Raw genomic sequence first — 15,635 nt, forward strand, 5'->3', positions numbered from 1 at the left:
TCGCGCAGGGGGGGTAGGGGCCGCGGGGGCAGCAGCGGTGGGGAAAGGTAAAGGGAGGAAAGAAGGTATAGAGAAAAAGGGAAAATAAGCAGAAATAAGGCACAAAAGAGCAGAGATGCAGAAAAGAGCAGAAAGGTGAAAGATAGAAAGGGTAGAAAAACGACTGAAGGAGCAGAGGGAGATGTAGTATCCTGCGAGACACGTTCTAGTGTCCCGCAGGAAGTTGGTATTCCAGCCACTCCCTCGAGGGCTGGGCCACTGCACCCCACACCCATCCATCACGGGTGCCACGAGTGACGTGGCCCCGGTGAATAAAAGGGCCCGGGTGCACGTAATCGAGGCCAGTTGTCTAACTATCTTGCCCCGTGTCTGTGTCATACTTTCACGTGATGTGGGCCCAGGGCCCAACACTACAGGAGAGAAAGGGAAATGGGCAGAAATAAGGCACAAAGGAGCAGAGGTGCAGAAGGGGGGAAAGATAGAAAGGGTAGAAAAACGAGAGAAAACGAGTGAAGGAGCAGAGGGAGAGAAAGGGAAAATGGGCAGAAATAAGGCACAAAAGAGCAGAGATGCAGAAAGGTGAAAGATAGAAAGAGTAGAAAACCGAGTGAAGGAGCAGAGTGAGAGAAAGGAGACAGAGGCCCACTGGACCACCAGGGATGAGGCGCAGGGAAACCTGCGGGTGGAGGAGGGCCTCGATCACCAACACTCAAGAGTGCAGGGGCAGTGGCACCTCACTTAATGGTGGCACTGCAAGGGTGGGAGAGCAATTTCACTGACAATGAGTCAGTGGTCTTGCTCCTGAAGGCGCTGTACCCAATACTAAACCCAGATACACAGTTTTTGAGTGATACAGAAACAAAGATGTCAATAAATGAGACACATCCTCTTCCCTTAAAGGTGGGATGAACTGTTTTATCCTGCTTGACAACAATTAGGTCCGTTGTGTGTGTTAGCGCATGCATGTTTAATAGGCCACTGAATTCCCTTCCCTCCTTTGTGTGCTTCATGTGTGGGCCGTTGCGGAGCGTAGAAGATGACCAGTTCCCATGGGATACCCTCGGATTTGGGCACAAATGACAGTTAAAATTGCCCGCTAAAACCAACTGTAGTGCCATCAGCCCTCGCTCCTGAGCCCCAAGCCAAATCTGACCATATTCCCTGTAATGTAAGCTCTATAAATATAATCAGCGCTCCCCTGGCTCTCCCTGAAGCTGCCTTACGCGCCGGGCAAAAGAAGGTTTTGTAGCCCTCTAGGAAGAAATTACTTGCTGGTTCCCATGTTTCCTGCAAACAAATTATCTGAAATTCCCTTATATATAAAAGCCATTGCTCATTCTTAAATTTAGTTGATAGGCCTGCTATGTTCCAGTAGACTATTCTTATTTCTCTCCTGTTAAGCCTTTCTGCACTGGCTGTTACCTGGGAGCTACAGGTCCTAATAATTGTCTTGCTTATACAACCTTCCATGTGGTTAGTTAAATCCTTATGCTCACGAGTGGTTTGAGCTACAGCTATCCCCGGGTTGAACTCATCTCCCATCCCCCTTATATCTATTTTGGTCAGGTGGGTATCACAGGCTCTATTGGCTTCCTTAATCAAACGTAGTCAATCAATGTCATTTAGGTCTCTTAATGAAGCGAAGGCGTTATTTGTCAGCACTGAGTTAGCCCACCAAATGACACCCTCAAGTTGACCCACATAACAATATCGTTAACTGGAGTTGGCCAATGGTCTATAAAAGAAACCCATTGGGAGCGATTTAGTCCCTGAATCCACTACAGCTGGATAGAATCCGCTGCTCTGGGAAAGAATCTTGCGCACAAGGTCAGGGTGTCTGAGCGTCACAATCACGCAATCCCCTGAGAAGACTTTCCTGGTTCTACCGCTCAAGGACACCCTCCTTGCCATCAAAATGTGTTGGTGCTCTCTAATGTTAAACCCTGCGTGCTTGCACATCCAATGCGCCACCTTAATAATCAGTTGTGTTGTGGATTCCTCCTTTTGATTTATAGATGCTGGGACACCGGTCAAAACAGCTGGAGTGCTCTGCGCAATAAGCAAGGACATCTCTTTTGATTGCTGTTGCGCATTGTCTCCCCTTTCTATCCTTACATCGTTCACCTGCTGTGTTACGGGATTGCCTGCAGTCCCTGTCCTAGATTCCCTCAGCCCCCTGTTAATAATGCTCACATCGGGTCTAGTTGCTTCAGGATGTACATGTGCGACCCTATTGCCCACAACAGCTTTCCCTATTGTGTGTTCCCTATCCCCATTTTTTCTCCCCACACTCTCATTCACTGCATATGGGGCTGAAACCTTTGAAACTTCAGCTGCCCCCTGAACAACACATGTACACCTACATGCCCCTTGATTAGCTGATGCGCTACTAGAATTCAGGAGTTGCGACAGCTTTCCTTCAATGTACCCTAATTTACAATGAAGAGGGCCCAAAAGAACAGTCATGAGGGTCTCCAGTCTTTTCTATTGATCAGGGTCATTCCCAAGGTCCACCGGGGTGTGATCGCCACTATTGAGAATTTGGTTCGGGGCCAATCCTCTGTTAGGACCTGAAACAAGTTTCTAGGGATGCCTAATTGCTTGCTGCTTGGATCTGGGTTTTTGCTTCTGCCTTTGTAAGACTCCTCCCCTCGTGTGCTTTGCAGGCGGCTCTCCACTGCCTGTTGCCAAAGATTTTGATAGGCTTATCGCACTTTCCTTGGTTACCCTTTTGGATCTAGTGATAACCACACCACGGCACAAGCCAGGCGTAATTGCGTTGTGAGCCGTGGAGGGAATCGCTGTCTCTATAGTCAGTATAGATGGAATGTCTGAGAAATCGAGATCCCGGTCCCCCACAAGATCTTGGACAAGGTTGGTGGTATTTATCTGTGCAACTGTGGTCACCTCCAATGCCGCTGATGATGTAACTGGGAGATCCGCTATTTCCCCGTTATTGATTGGACCTGGGGTGGCAGAACAAGAGTGGTCCTCAAGTTGTTGCACTCCACTAGGGGATTTGGCTATGACTATGCCTCTCATGATGACCGTTTTTGGGCCGCAAAAGTATCCAGAGAGAGTCTTTTTTCGGTGAGCTGAATTTGATGAGTCAGAACCGACTCTGCTCTAGTCAGAAATGCGTCCGTCCGGGGTCCCCACAACTTGCCCCCCTGCCAGTAAACCCGTGACCTTATGCTTGCTCATTCTGTCAGGTGACTGATGTTTAATTACTGGCTGATCCTCAGAATGTGCGTAATCAAATGCGTGCCTTGTTTAGTAGGTGATGTCCAACTTGATGCGTAGGGTGACAGGGGGGTGGGCCTCTGGCCCGGGCTTTCCCGCGCGTGTCGCACGCTGGGTGAGTCAAGCAGGGTTCTTAACGCGCCACTGGGCGCGAAAGGCAGCGTCACAGCAGGCGCCACTGTCCCCCCGGCCGCTCCCCTCCCAGCTGGAAGATGGTGTGTCCAGTGGCCGTTCCCCTCACGGCAGCAGAAAGCTTTATTGAGCAGCGTGCCACATAATTACCCAACTTGGGCCAACTACTAAATCGAGAGGAACTAAAGACAATTATCCAATTCAACACCATCCACACAGGACTGAACAGAAGTGAGGATTGGACAACTCTCCTGTAACCTTGTAAAACCTTGTCCATATCAAAATCAAGCACTCCTGAATGGTGCAATGAGGACTACAGACCCAGACGAAGATTTGACATCTTAAATGTTTTATTGTTAATTTATGTCACGTCTCAAACACTCCCTTCCCAGCTTAACTCACCACGTGCTAACGTAGGGTTGCTATTGCCTGGGGGGGGAGACGAGCACCAGATGTTCAACTGTGGCTGAAAGACATAGCATATTGCAGGGATCAACTGGTCTGCTATTATGAGGGGCTACCGGCAATGTCTAGGCAACGTGATATTTGGGGCCCATATACGGCATACATGCTCTCCCTGGATGAAGACGATGGTGTCGAAAGTGTAAGCGGGGATTCACCAACAAGTGAGGAGGTGCCTGAGTAGCTCTGAGTTTGCAAAGCCTGTTATACGGTTGTGCTTGATGTGTGCTGCTTATTATAGGTAACACAGATTGTCTCTTGATGATTGACTGCTTGTGTGCGCGGTTTTTTCCCTCTGAGTAACAATGTTTTGTGCCCTGCACTGGGATGGATGCTCACGGGATGCGAGGTTTGACCAAAAGAGTTATTGATTCAAGGCATGATGCACGTTCCTTGCCCTATACTCTTCAGTATAGCATGACAATGATCTGACCTGAATACTGGGATGTTTGGGTGGGGGGGGTTGGGGTTCTGGGTTGTCGTTCATATGCAATTATAAAATGAGACTGTGTTGGAGATGTATAATGCTACTACAAGATACAAGCGGTGCCTGGTACAATGAATATCGTTTGCTTTTGCTTATAACACACAGCGATACTGGATGACGTTGATTGTATGCATTATATTATTCTCCGTTCGTTTGTTTGCAGCCGGCCCTCTTTGTGGGTTGTGGGCTCACTGCTGTGTACTTGTGACAAGTGAAATAAAAGTCTTTAATAAAAAAAATTTAAAAAATCACCACGTGCTACCATAGACCGTACTCCCCAACTGGGAACACTCGCGTCGTATTTAAATTAACTAATGTGCACATTCGCAAATCTTAACCCTACATAATTGCACCACTAAATTTGCTCAGCCATCACGTTCCCTTGATGCCCAATTCACTCATTGACCGTTCCAAGATGGCGGCCAAAAGAACCTGAAGCAGCACTGGCTCCCCCTGGGCCCACTTCACGTGACCGCCGCATGTCCAAGAAGATACCAGCAATTCATTTGTGTGGTAGCGATCCGGCAAGGCACAGCTCGCAACCCGCGGCCCAACATCCATTCAACAATGGGTAAGTGTCACTGCTACCGACCCCCTAACAAACAGACCCGAACTCTGTTCTAACGAGTTTGCCTTTTTCCCTTAGCGGATTAGTCACCGAACTGACCGTGCCTTTACAGACGGCGTCATCACTCATGCTGCCCCCCTGGAACTCTGTTTTTTTTAGTCGCTTGGAATAGCCATTTGAAGCAAGCAACTTAAAACGGTAAAATTGCGCGCCCTCCCGCTCACGGTAATATTTAATTCTTACTCACTCCCCAGCTGTTATTAACCACCTCCTCCTCCCTAACAGCGGCGCAATTTCTGCACCTCTAACCGTGCCTTCAGAAGCCCGCACGGAACCATTTTTCCAGCCGTGGTCCCACAGACGGCATCAACGCCTACGCTGTCCTCATTGGAACTCTGTCCTTCCAGACGCTCAGGAATACCCTGGGGGTTCTAGAGAATAACGGTAAAAATTGGACGCCCCATCACTGTCGATAATTATACCACTCTTTACTTGTTTTTTAACTAATTCCTCCTCCCCAACAACGCCCTATCTGCACCTCTACGCGTGCCCACGGGCGCCTGCAGTGAACCATAACTTCGGCCACCCTCTAAACCTATGTTGTGTCAGCCGCGAGGATTCCATGGTAAATTCCGGCGCAACAAAAAAAAAACTCCACCCCCCCATAAAACCCGCCACTCGCCCACAAAGGCTTTATCAATGCCGTTAATACCGTTCCCTATTTACCCGTAGTGTCCGATTGATTGGACGCCCACACTTGACAACTGAAGTCTCTTCAGCATCGCTGTAAACCGATCGGTTGTCTCCCAATTCGCCAGCAACTGGTAGGTCCCGTTCCCCTATAAATTTGATTAAACTAAATTTCCACCCACCGGAAACATGTAAATTCACTACCGGTGGCTCTGTACAGCTCGAAGTCAAGCGCTTGGGAACAATTGATCCCCCCCCGAATCGAAACATAGATCCGGCCCACCTCCCACATAACGGCGCTACGCCATACCACCACTATGCCCCCTAGCAGATCACTACCACCACCTGCACACAGCAACCAGTCCTTTAGCACAGCGTTCAATTCACTTTTTTCACTTATGAATAGATGTTTGCACTGAATGCCCACGCCATCAGGCAACACCTTTCACTGCGTTTCCGAATACTGTAAGGAAATGGCTAAAGCTGATGTACATTTTTAATCTTTTCAAAAACTTGACTATACCTGTCTATCTTTTGTTTTCTTCCCTGTTTTTGCTCAACAGGCGCTTATTTCCCATTCAGGAAAATATAATGTTTTAAGTCCTGAAGATGATCCCTATATAAATCGAGCGCGGGATCGAAACGTCGACTCTTTTGAGTAAACATACGTTTCACCTGATTATATTATTGTATGTATGGTTTACTCCAGAACACACTGCTAATTTTGATTCATGACAGTGGCCTGTTAGCTCACCTTGTTTGCCTGATATCTCTTCACTCTATTACTTTCTCCCTTTCCCTTTCCCTGTACGGTACAGGACTGTGCCCTACTGTAACCATAATGCTTGTTGCTAATGTATACCCTTACCTTGAACAATTTGTTTGATCATTAAATTCCCTGTCCTGCTGGACAAGGGATTGAAATATATAGCAGCCTATTGTGGTCTATATAACATTGTTTGCATTTATTCTGTTATGCTGAGGACCGTTTGTTTCCTTCATAATACTTGATACCCATGGTCCCTAGTTACCCATTGGGTTCCCCTTGTGTTGTTTAATGACATAATTACCCTTGCAGCATGATTCAGTCAATCCTCCCGCCGAGTACGGTAAGCACCCTACAACAGGGCCCCCCAAAAGAGGGCCCAAGTTGCACAGCTTTGGCACCAGAACACCTTGAGGTGGCTCTTCAAGCTAGGGGCGTAGGAGACACAAAATATCTGGGGGGAACAGGGACAACCTCGTGGACATTCCAGTGACCCTATAGAAATCGCCCATTGCATGAGACCGTACGCCTGTTAAACGGATACAATCGGATAGCTTTGAAGTGAAATGTTGAGAAAGGCAGGCATTTAGTTACAGTGTGCAAGTATGCATTTTTGTTAATTTCATTCACAAAGTAATTAGTCCAAATGTGAAAAAATCATGTATACTTTTTTATAGTGCTACTCATAGGTCACTCAGTTCTGTGATATGCATGGTACACGTTCTTTGCAGCAGGCACATCAACCCTCCGGGCTACTTTACGTTATCCAAAACGCCATTAGACAACATATCAAACTCTCACTAGTAGGAACATTAAACATCAGAGTTATCTTGACATTTTTATGGTTGCCTGAAAACTGACTGATGCACAAAGAAGTTTATGTACTTTTAAATCAAAATCATTTTTAAACACAGCGCCCCCTTCCAAAGTCAACTCCAGGTGCGGCTACACCAGTGGCACCGCCCTAAAGCCAGTCCTGCTCCCAGCAATGGGACAGGACAAGCATTTCCAAAAAAGGGGTCAGAGCTAACCTCATAGCCATTATATGAGGAAAAAGATGTATATAAGTGTTGGGATGTTATACTTCCCCCAAATTCCAACAAGCAAACCAATTTAACAGATTTCTTGTAGATGATTTAAGGGAGAGTAGACTTCTCCCCTGAGAATTAAAAAGAAATTGGGATCAAATTTCTAAAATGCAGCAAACCTTTATGGGGCATTCATGAAATATTCCAGTACTTTCATGGTGCACCAGGGAAGCCTGTCTTTTCTTAGGAGTAAAGCTGATTTTTTTTTTTTATGTCTTAAGTCAGAAATAGCTTCCACCATACTATGGTCCTCATTTTTCATGGGTGAGCCCCTTGTAAATGAGTACATTCAATATGACAGTGCCAGAAATTTACCATGGATACTGCAGCCAGAGTCATGTGTAGAAGCGTAGCTCAGTGGTTAGAGGCGGCAGACCCGGAAGCTGAGATCAGCCATGGACCAGGGTTCGATTCCCCGCCTCGGCGGGTCTCGGGCTCAAAAATTCCACTGACTCGACAATTCTCACTCCGGTGCCTACTCAACTCACAGGGTCACACTCTGCGTCTCTGGGCAATAGCTTGCTTAATCTCCACTACGGCCCCTCGCGGCGGGATGCCTGGCTTTCACCTTGTGAATACCCTGCCGGGATATCTCACAGGGGAATACCAGGACGGGTTCCCTAAGCAAGCGCCTTGAGACCCCTGGGTGATTCGTGCGCTATATAAATCGAAATACATTTACATTTACATTTACATTTACCTCAAGAAATTCCCTCCAGTATACAAGGGTTAGAATTTTGCCATTGCCACTCCCAATGAAATGATTACAGGACATTTTATGACAAAAGTTACGTCAAATATCAGTTCCAACTTTTTGCTCTGGACCCACCTCATATGCTAAGAATTACATGCACCATGTCAGGGCCTTCAGCCAGGTGTGGTGACGTGTGTTCTGTGTCCCTGCCGCTGGATATGACTGGGTTAGCGGCTTTCTCAGTTAGACTGTTCGAGACCCCACAGCCAATGATGGTGTCTTCATAGAAGCATGTCAGGGCCTGCAGATTACCATAGGTAATACCTCCCATCCATATTCTATTAGTGCCCTTGTCCATAAGGCAAGATTAACCTACAGTATGCCAGACCAGCACCACACTTGCACGCATAAGAAACATACACACACATTTTCACTATATCTCTTGCACTCCTCCATACTGTGTCTCTCTCTCTCTCTCTCTCTCTCTCTCTCTCTCTCTCTCTCTCTCTCTCTCTCTCTCTCTCTCTCTCACACACTCACACACACACTCCCTCTCCCTCTCCCTCTCCCTCTCCCTCTCCCTCCCAAGTGAAAAGGAGTGCATGCAAGGTGGTGTGACTGTGTGTGGTGCAGGGTGAATGGCAAGAATGAAGGGTGATCTGTGAGAGTGACTGGTGAGAGGAGTTAGTGGCTTGTTCCTATGAGTTCCGACAGACTGTTGTCCCTGTGTGCAGGCAGGGTGAACAGGGTGTCTGTATGAATGCAGGCTGAGAAGTTTGTCCGTGTGAGTGCAAAGAGGAAGTGAAGAGTAAATGGTGTGATTCCAGGGTGAGTGCTGTGCTTGTTTGTGTGATATGAGTGCAGGGTGAGTGTTGTACCCATGTGAGTGAAGATGTGACTCAAATGTGAGCTGTGTGAGTGACAGGAGTGCTTATGTGAATGCACAGTGAGCGATGTGACAGTGAGAGAGTAGGGTGAGAGGAGTGACTGTAGGGTGAGATATGGGACTTATGAGTTTGCGGACGGGTGAAAGTGCAGAGTGAGAGAAATTAATGCATGGTGAGAAATGTGCTTGCTTGAGTGAGACTGCAAAGTGAGCAGTGAGAGTGACAGGTGAGTAAAGTGGCACATGAGTGCAGTGTGAGTGGTGAGCTAGTGTAAGTGCAGGGTAAAAAGAGTGAGTGTATGGTGAGTGGTGTGAATGCAGTGTGATCACTGTGAGTGCAGGGTGAGCAGTGTGCTGATGTGACTAAAGGGTAAGTAGAGGAAGAACAGTGTGAGTTCATGGCAAGGGACGAGTGCATTGTGGTTGCTGTCAGTACAAGGTAAGCGGTGTGCTTGTGTGAGCGCAGGGTAAGAGGAGGAAGAACGGTGGTAGTGTGGGGTAACAGCGTGAGTTCCATCTGATGGCTGTGAGTGTAGGGTGAGCGGTGAAAGTCACAAGTTGACAAGTGAGTGGAGTGTCATGTGCATGCAGGGTGAGTGGTGTGCTCATGTGGGTGCAGGGTAGGAGGAAGGTGGATTGGCGTGAGTGCATGGTGAGCAATGTGATGGCTGTGAGTGCAGGGTGAGCGTGAAAGTGCAGGTTGAGTGATGAGAAAGAGGAGAGAAGTGTGAGAATGCAGTATGTATACCAAGGCACCTGGAGTAACTCAGAATTGCATTGACGTGTGGGTTAAATATGCACAGTATAAAGCCTGGCCACAGACTGAAGCCTTTTAGTTAAAAGTTGTACTAGTAGAAGTAGGGCCTACAGAATGATCTATGGGGTGGTGAATGAAATAAATTCCAGCTACAAAAGTGATACATCTGTGGCAAAAAAAAGCAAAAAAACTGTTCAGTTTGCAATAGCGAATTTGGGAATTTTTCAGGTCTCCCACCTGTTACAGGCATTCTTGCCAGCTCCAAACGCTGTAGCCCCTGCACTAGAAAACTGCAAAGCTGAACAGGAGTTCATGCATCAATTGCAAGATGGTCACCACTGTGGTAAACTACGAAAACATGGATTGACTATAAGGCGCTGAACACCAACATAAAATGTGGCAGCAGTTTGCATGTGGAAGAACAGGTGCTTCAACAGCTGAGCACTGATTTTGAGGCTACGCAATAATAGTCACAGTATTCAAGTGCAACAAAAGCTTGTACATTTGTAAAGCAGTTAAACGTGCCTTCAACGCTTAACAATTAATGCTCTCATAGGAAAATTGTTATCGGGTTTAAAAGATTCCAACCATGCAGTATGTCATAGCACTGAGAAACCAACATTAATGACTAAATGACCACAAAAAATTAAAATTAAGTAACAATATATTCTTAACACAATGTTCTCTTGCAGACTCTGTAAACAGAAACAAATGGTCGGTGGTTTTTTTTTGGGGGTGGGGGGGGAAATGTGTGGTCCCTACTTGTGAGATGCTTTTTCACTACATGCATTTCCCCACCGTGGCAGTACAAATATAATAAAAAGGATGAAATAGTGAAGAATAGGCAGAGTGGGAACACATGGGATACTGGAATCAGTCAACAAAACAACAAAACCTCTTAAAGTAATGTAAATGCTCTTTTGATGACCTGTGAAAAACTTGTGTGTCAGATAAGACGCCAGAAACAGCAGCTCGAGCACAGGACGGAGAGGGATGGGGGAGGGGGAGAGGTGGGGGGTTGCAGGGGTGTTGCATTCATTTGAGCCCTGTAATTAGCGTGCAGCCTGATGACAGGTAACTGGAGACAAGTCACAGGGCAAGTGCCGGGCCATTAGGTAGCGTTTTCGCGCGCTAATGGCCCTGTTAATCACAGAAGGGAGAGGGGAATTTCCTTTGTCCCCTCGTCCCCCCACTCTTGTCCCCCGCACTCCGAACTCTGGGGGGGGGGGGGATATATCCCCCTCGTCCCCCACACTTCCTACGCCCATGCTTCAAGCACTCCCTGAAATGCTACATAGAACTTTTTAAACTGTACTGAATGCCTTGTGCAAAACTTTACCAAATGTACTGAACTCTACAAGCACTGCAGGAACTCGTCCGCACCAGGGATTGAAGTTAATGGTTCTCAGGTGAGGGCACAGTTTACATGGAGCACGCACGCACGCACAAGGCTCATATGGCGCCAGGCACTGCTTTCACAACGACTAGGTGTGACAGTGTTCAGCGACACCAAGGGGGCAGGCCAGGAGATGTCGGATATGACCTTTGGAATCCAGGAGTTACAAGGCTGAGAGTGAACTGAAGCTGTGCTTGTTGTCTGCCACTGCTGCGCCTTATCAATAAACTACAATGAAAACACTAGAAAGTGCTGTCTGGCATGCTTGCGATGAACTGGAGTCTGAACATGGGGAGCTGCACCTGTTGAGGACTGTGACCCCCAAGATGGGTGGGGCGCATGTCATTCTCAAGGCGGAGGTGAAGTGTGCACATCTGGGAGCAGGGGGATATTTGGGTCTGAAGGCGAGAGGCTGTGGCGTACGGTTCGAGTCTCGGCGTCGGCTCAACATCCTATGATTCTAGGCATATTATGAAATCTCCCTGTGCCTACCAAAATGAATGTGTAATATATGGTGCTCATGTAAAGCGCTCCAACAATACCTTCGGTTTGAGTTGGCGCTATATAAAACTGAAAAATAAAAAAAAGGTCAGGTTCACTTGTGAGATGCGAAATAACACTAGTGGTGTGCTGCAGGTCAGCAACCCAGGCGAATTGCACAGTTGCGCGACCCAGTACTGATGGTAGGTTTTGGGGGTGGGGAGGGTCGGGTGAGGCCTGGAACGGCACCTCAAGGAATGAGCGCATGTCTGTAATGCAGGCCAAAACTATACCAGTAGGGTAACGTAAAATGATTGGGGGTCCCTGCACAATGAGTCTCCCATTCCGAACAGATATTTACTGACCTTGAAGGTGAATAAGGCCCTTCTGAATGACTGGGGGCCCTGAATGACTGCTTGTGATGTGCCCTGCTGAGAACTCCATTGCACAGTGTCTACTGGGAACCTCGAGTCAAAAGCGAGCTGACCCTCAAGGTGGCTTCGACCCACCCCTCTACTTCATGTGGCTGAGAACTGCACATAGGGACACACTGGGAGCTAAAGTAGCCCTGGCAAATGTCATAACAGCCCGCGACGCAGCCTGCGAGCAAGCAAGCCCGTCTACTGCAAGGGTTGGGGTAAACTGAGTCGAATGGTTTTGGAACGGGTAAAATAAACGTCTTCTGAGCTTGTAGCAGGAGCAGGAAAAACAATATAAATGCACGCACTAAAGGCACACATATAGCCATTCCTACGACCTGAAGCGGGCTCCCCTGGAGTGCCGGACTGGCCATAGCGGGCACCGGGCGTTTCCCCGGTAGGCCGCTAGGGTGGGTCCGGCTTTGGGCCCCTGGGGGGCCGTTTTTATTACCTGGGGTCGGCAATATCGGCCCCGGTAACAAAATCGTCCGAAACCGGCCCTAGCAAACTGCTCAGCTGCATTCCCCCTCACCCCGAGGCGGGCGACAGCTGAGCAGTTTGCCTGGGCCGGTTTCTTTTCCCAGTCCGGCCTACATGCTGATAAAATATAAGCCTCACGGCCTCCTAAATTATACAAATAAACCAAGTTTGTGCAATTAATGCATATAACAATCGCTGCGTGATCTTTAAGACATTAGGGGCCAGATGTAGGTATCCAAATACCGGTCGGTAACGGCCGAAAATACTGATTTTCGGCCGTTACCGACCGGTATTTGGATACTGAGATGTAGGGCATCTCAAAATACAGATTCGGTAAATTTACTGAATCGGTAAATTTACCGATTCGGTAAAATTACCGAATCTGTATTTTTTTTTTTTTAAAGGTTTTTGTTGAAGAAAAAATAAGAGAATATACATAAATCGGGTGCCATATTCCTAAAACGATACATCAATAGGTGAGCGAGGACACAATGCGTAGAAAACAATTTTACCGACGGATGCACTTGAGGCAAGGATATGTACATAAAGGGAAATAATTAACAGCAATCCGACAAAACAATATTCCACAAAGCCCGCCCACCCATGACACAGGATATTAGGAGCCAAAGCAGACACCCGACCAATAGGAAAATCGACTCAGGATGATCAACCCATCTCTTGTGAAGGAAGAAAGAAAGAAGAAAAAAAGGGCCATAGAACTAAACTAATATAAAACAATAAACCCCTCCCCAATCCCCCCACCCTACACCTCTGCAATGGCTACGGCCCATCCCCACTACAGCGTGCTGTCGCCCCGGAACTTGTACCTAAAAGAAGGAAAGAAGAAAGCGGAGGAGGGAATATCGTACATGCCCCCCCGGTCCACCTTGCCCCCCGCCAGCCGCAACCCACCCCATAAGTCTCCAGGATAAGAAAACGTAACAAGTAAAATCCAACAGGGGGGAAGCGTGTAAAAGACCCACCCCCCTCCCGTGCAATCATGAGGTGCAGTCCCGTGTCAAATGAAGTCTTTTTCCAAACCCATACGGTCAAAGTCAACCCTGGCCGCTACGATCCTTCATGCGAGCCCTGTCCATTCGAACCGCCATCACAGAAAGGATATCCAGAAGTAGAAAAGTTTCAAAGTCCACACGAAAGGAGTGACACCAGGATAGACGTTTACAAAGTCCAAAAGTCAAACAAAGTTTACTGCCCACCAGCAATAAGTCAGCAAAGCGTGCCTGATCACTCTGAGAGAAAAGGGGCGAGGTAGGAATCCGACCTTCATTGGAAAACTCACACTGGAGTACAGGAATAGTCGCATCAATCTCGGGCGATATCGATATAGGGCAAAACACACATCCAATAGTTTCGGGCTCGCTCGCTGCCATCTGGGGGTCGCAAGCAATTTCCAAGTCCGACTTCCGCACAGGGTCCTCGGCAGCAATCGGAGCTTGCTCCGCGGTTAAGGCATCTTGGTTCACCACCAACAAAGGGTCGGAGTCCGGTCTCCGGCAGATGTTATCGACCGTTACAACCATCCTCTGGACGGTGGCGGTGACTCGTATGTGGAGCTCCCGAATGGCGGCCATTATAGTGTGCAGCGACGGTGTACTTTGAGGCCGCTCCATCGCCCCTCAGTGAGCGACCGGGCGGGTATCTGAACCCCGGAGGTCGACTTCTCTGGGGAACCAGGCGAAGGCAATGCAGATGACAACTGCGGGCACTTCAAAAGTACGATCTCAGCACTGTCGCCGCCAGCGAGGAACCAAGCCCATCAACCCCGGAAGCTCAACGGGGCCTCCGGGCAGCGGATCCCCGACCAAAGCAGTCGATATGTCAAGCCGCCGCAGTTGCGGGATAAAGCTGCCACCGGATCACCATCCAAAACGGAAAAGAAAGACGCCACTTCGGGAGACCGGAACCACCCACGTCCCGCGGCCGATGTTGTTCAACTCCAACCCGGCTGGGATAGAACTCGAGGCCCCGGCTGCAACTCTGGGTTAGGCCGAGAATAGCGCACGGCGTATCTTCATCATTTGAGCAGCTAGAAATTCCGGGATTGCACCTTTAGAGTCAGGCACACTTCAGCTGCACGGGAGTCGGTGGGAAATCAGGATAGAAGTCAGGATTTATAAGCAACCGGCGGAGGTCGGCGGAGCCGGGAGCTTATGCGGCCATCTTGGTTGCCAGCGTAGCTCCTCCTCCCCGAATCTGTATTTTGAGATGTAGGTGGCACTGTAAACAGTGCCACAGGGCTTTAAGGATTTGTTATTTACCACCAACTATTAGTTGGTGGTAAATAACGAATACCTGCGTATATGCAAATCTGTGCATGTACACCTGTGCCATGTGACAGACATACATGCCCTTGGGGCATGTATGTGTGCCACATGGCACACAAGCTCTAATCAGGGGTGCAACAGGGTGTCAAAGTGACACCCTGCCACCCTTGACTTTTTCGGTATTTACCGATTCGGTAATTGACATTCATTCCTATGGGCCTCCAATGGCAATTGTAAATACCGATTCGGTAATTACCGAATATTACCGATTCGGTCAAAAATACTGAATTATTACCTACATCTAATTTACCGATTCTAAAATACCAAATCGGTAAAATTCGGTATTTTAGAATCGGTAAAAAAGATTTACCTACATCTAGCCCTAAGTGAATTACCAGCAGCAACGGGGGTTGACATGAGCAGAAAACGCAGGAAGGGCGGGAAGTAGTTGAGGGAAGGCACAGCGAGCCAAGTCACAACAAAATAAGTAGTGCACCAAACTACTTTAATGGTCAAAAGTTAACTGATCCTTGTAACAGGGTCAGTATCTAGGTCGTAAACAAAGAGCCAAAAGGCCGGACAAAGACACCTAAGGCACCATAGAAAAGCAAGATTTTAGGAGGGGCATTACAAGGAACCAATTAAGAGCGAAGGGTGTGGCCAAAGTCCATACACATGCGGTGTCTGGGCTCAACCTTATAACTTGTCTCCCGACAGCACATGCGCTGTCTACGCTAGACCTAATAAATGATTTGTGGAACGTTGTGGGCTACAGAGTGACTCCTACCTTATTTATTTTATT

General features: G+C 47.9%; 1 protein-coding gene across 5 annotated transcripts in view; it reads left to right on the top strand.

Annotated features, from left to right (window-relative positions):
- Positions 1-15,635, top strand: part of LOC144762305 (exportin-5-like) — a 2,106,094-nt gene that overhangs the window by 268,933 nt on the left and 1,821,526 nt on the right. The window lies entirely within an intron of this gene.

Source organism: Lissotriton helveticus, chromosome 6 (assembly GCF_964261635.1).
Source record: "Lissotriton helveticus chromosome 6, aLisHel1.1, whole genome shotgun sequence".
In the NCBI taxonomy this organism is placed as follows: Eukaryota; Metazoa; Chordata; class Amphibia; order Caudata; family Salamandridae; genus Lissotriton; species Lissotriton helveticus.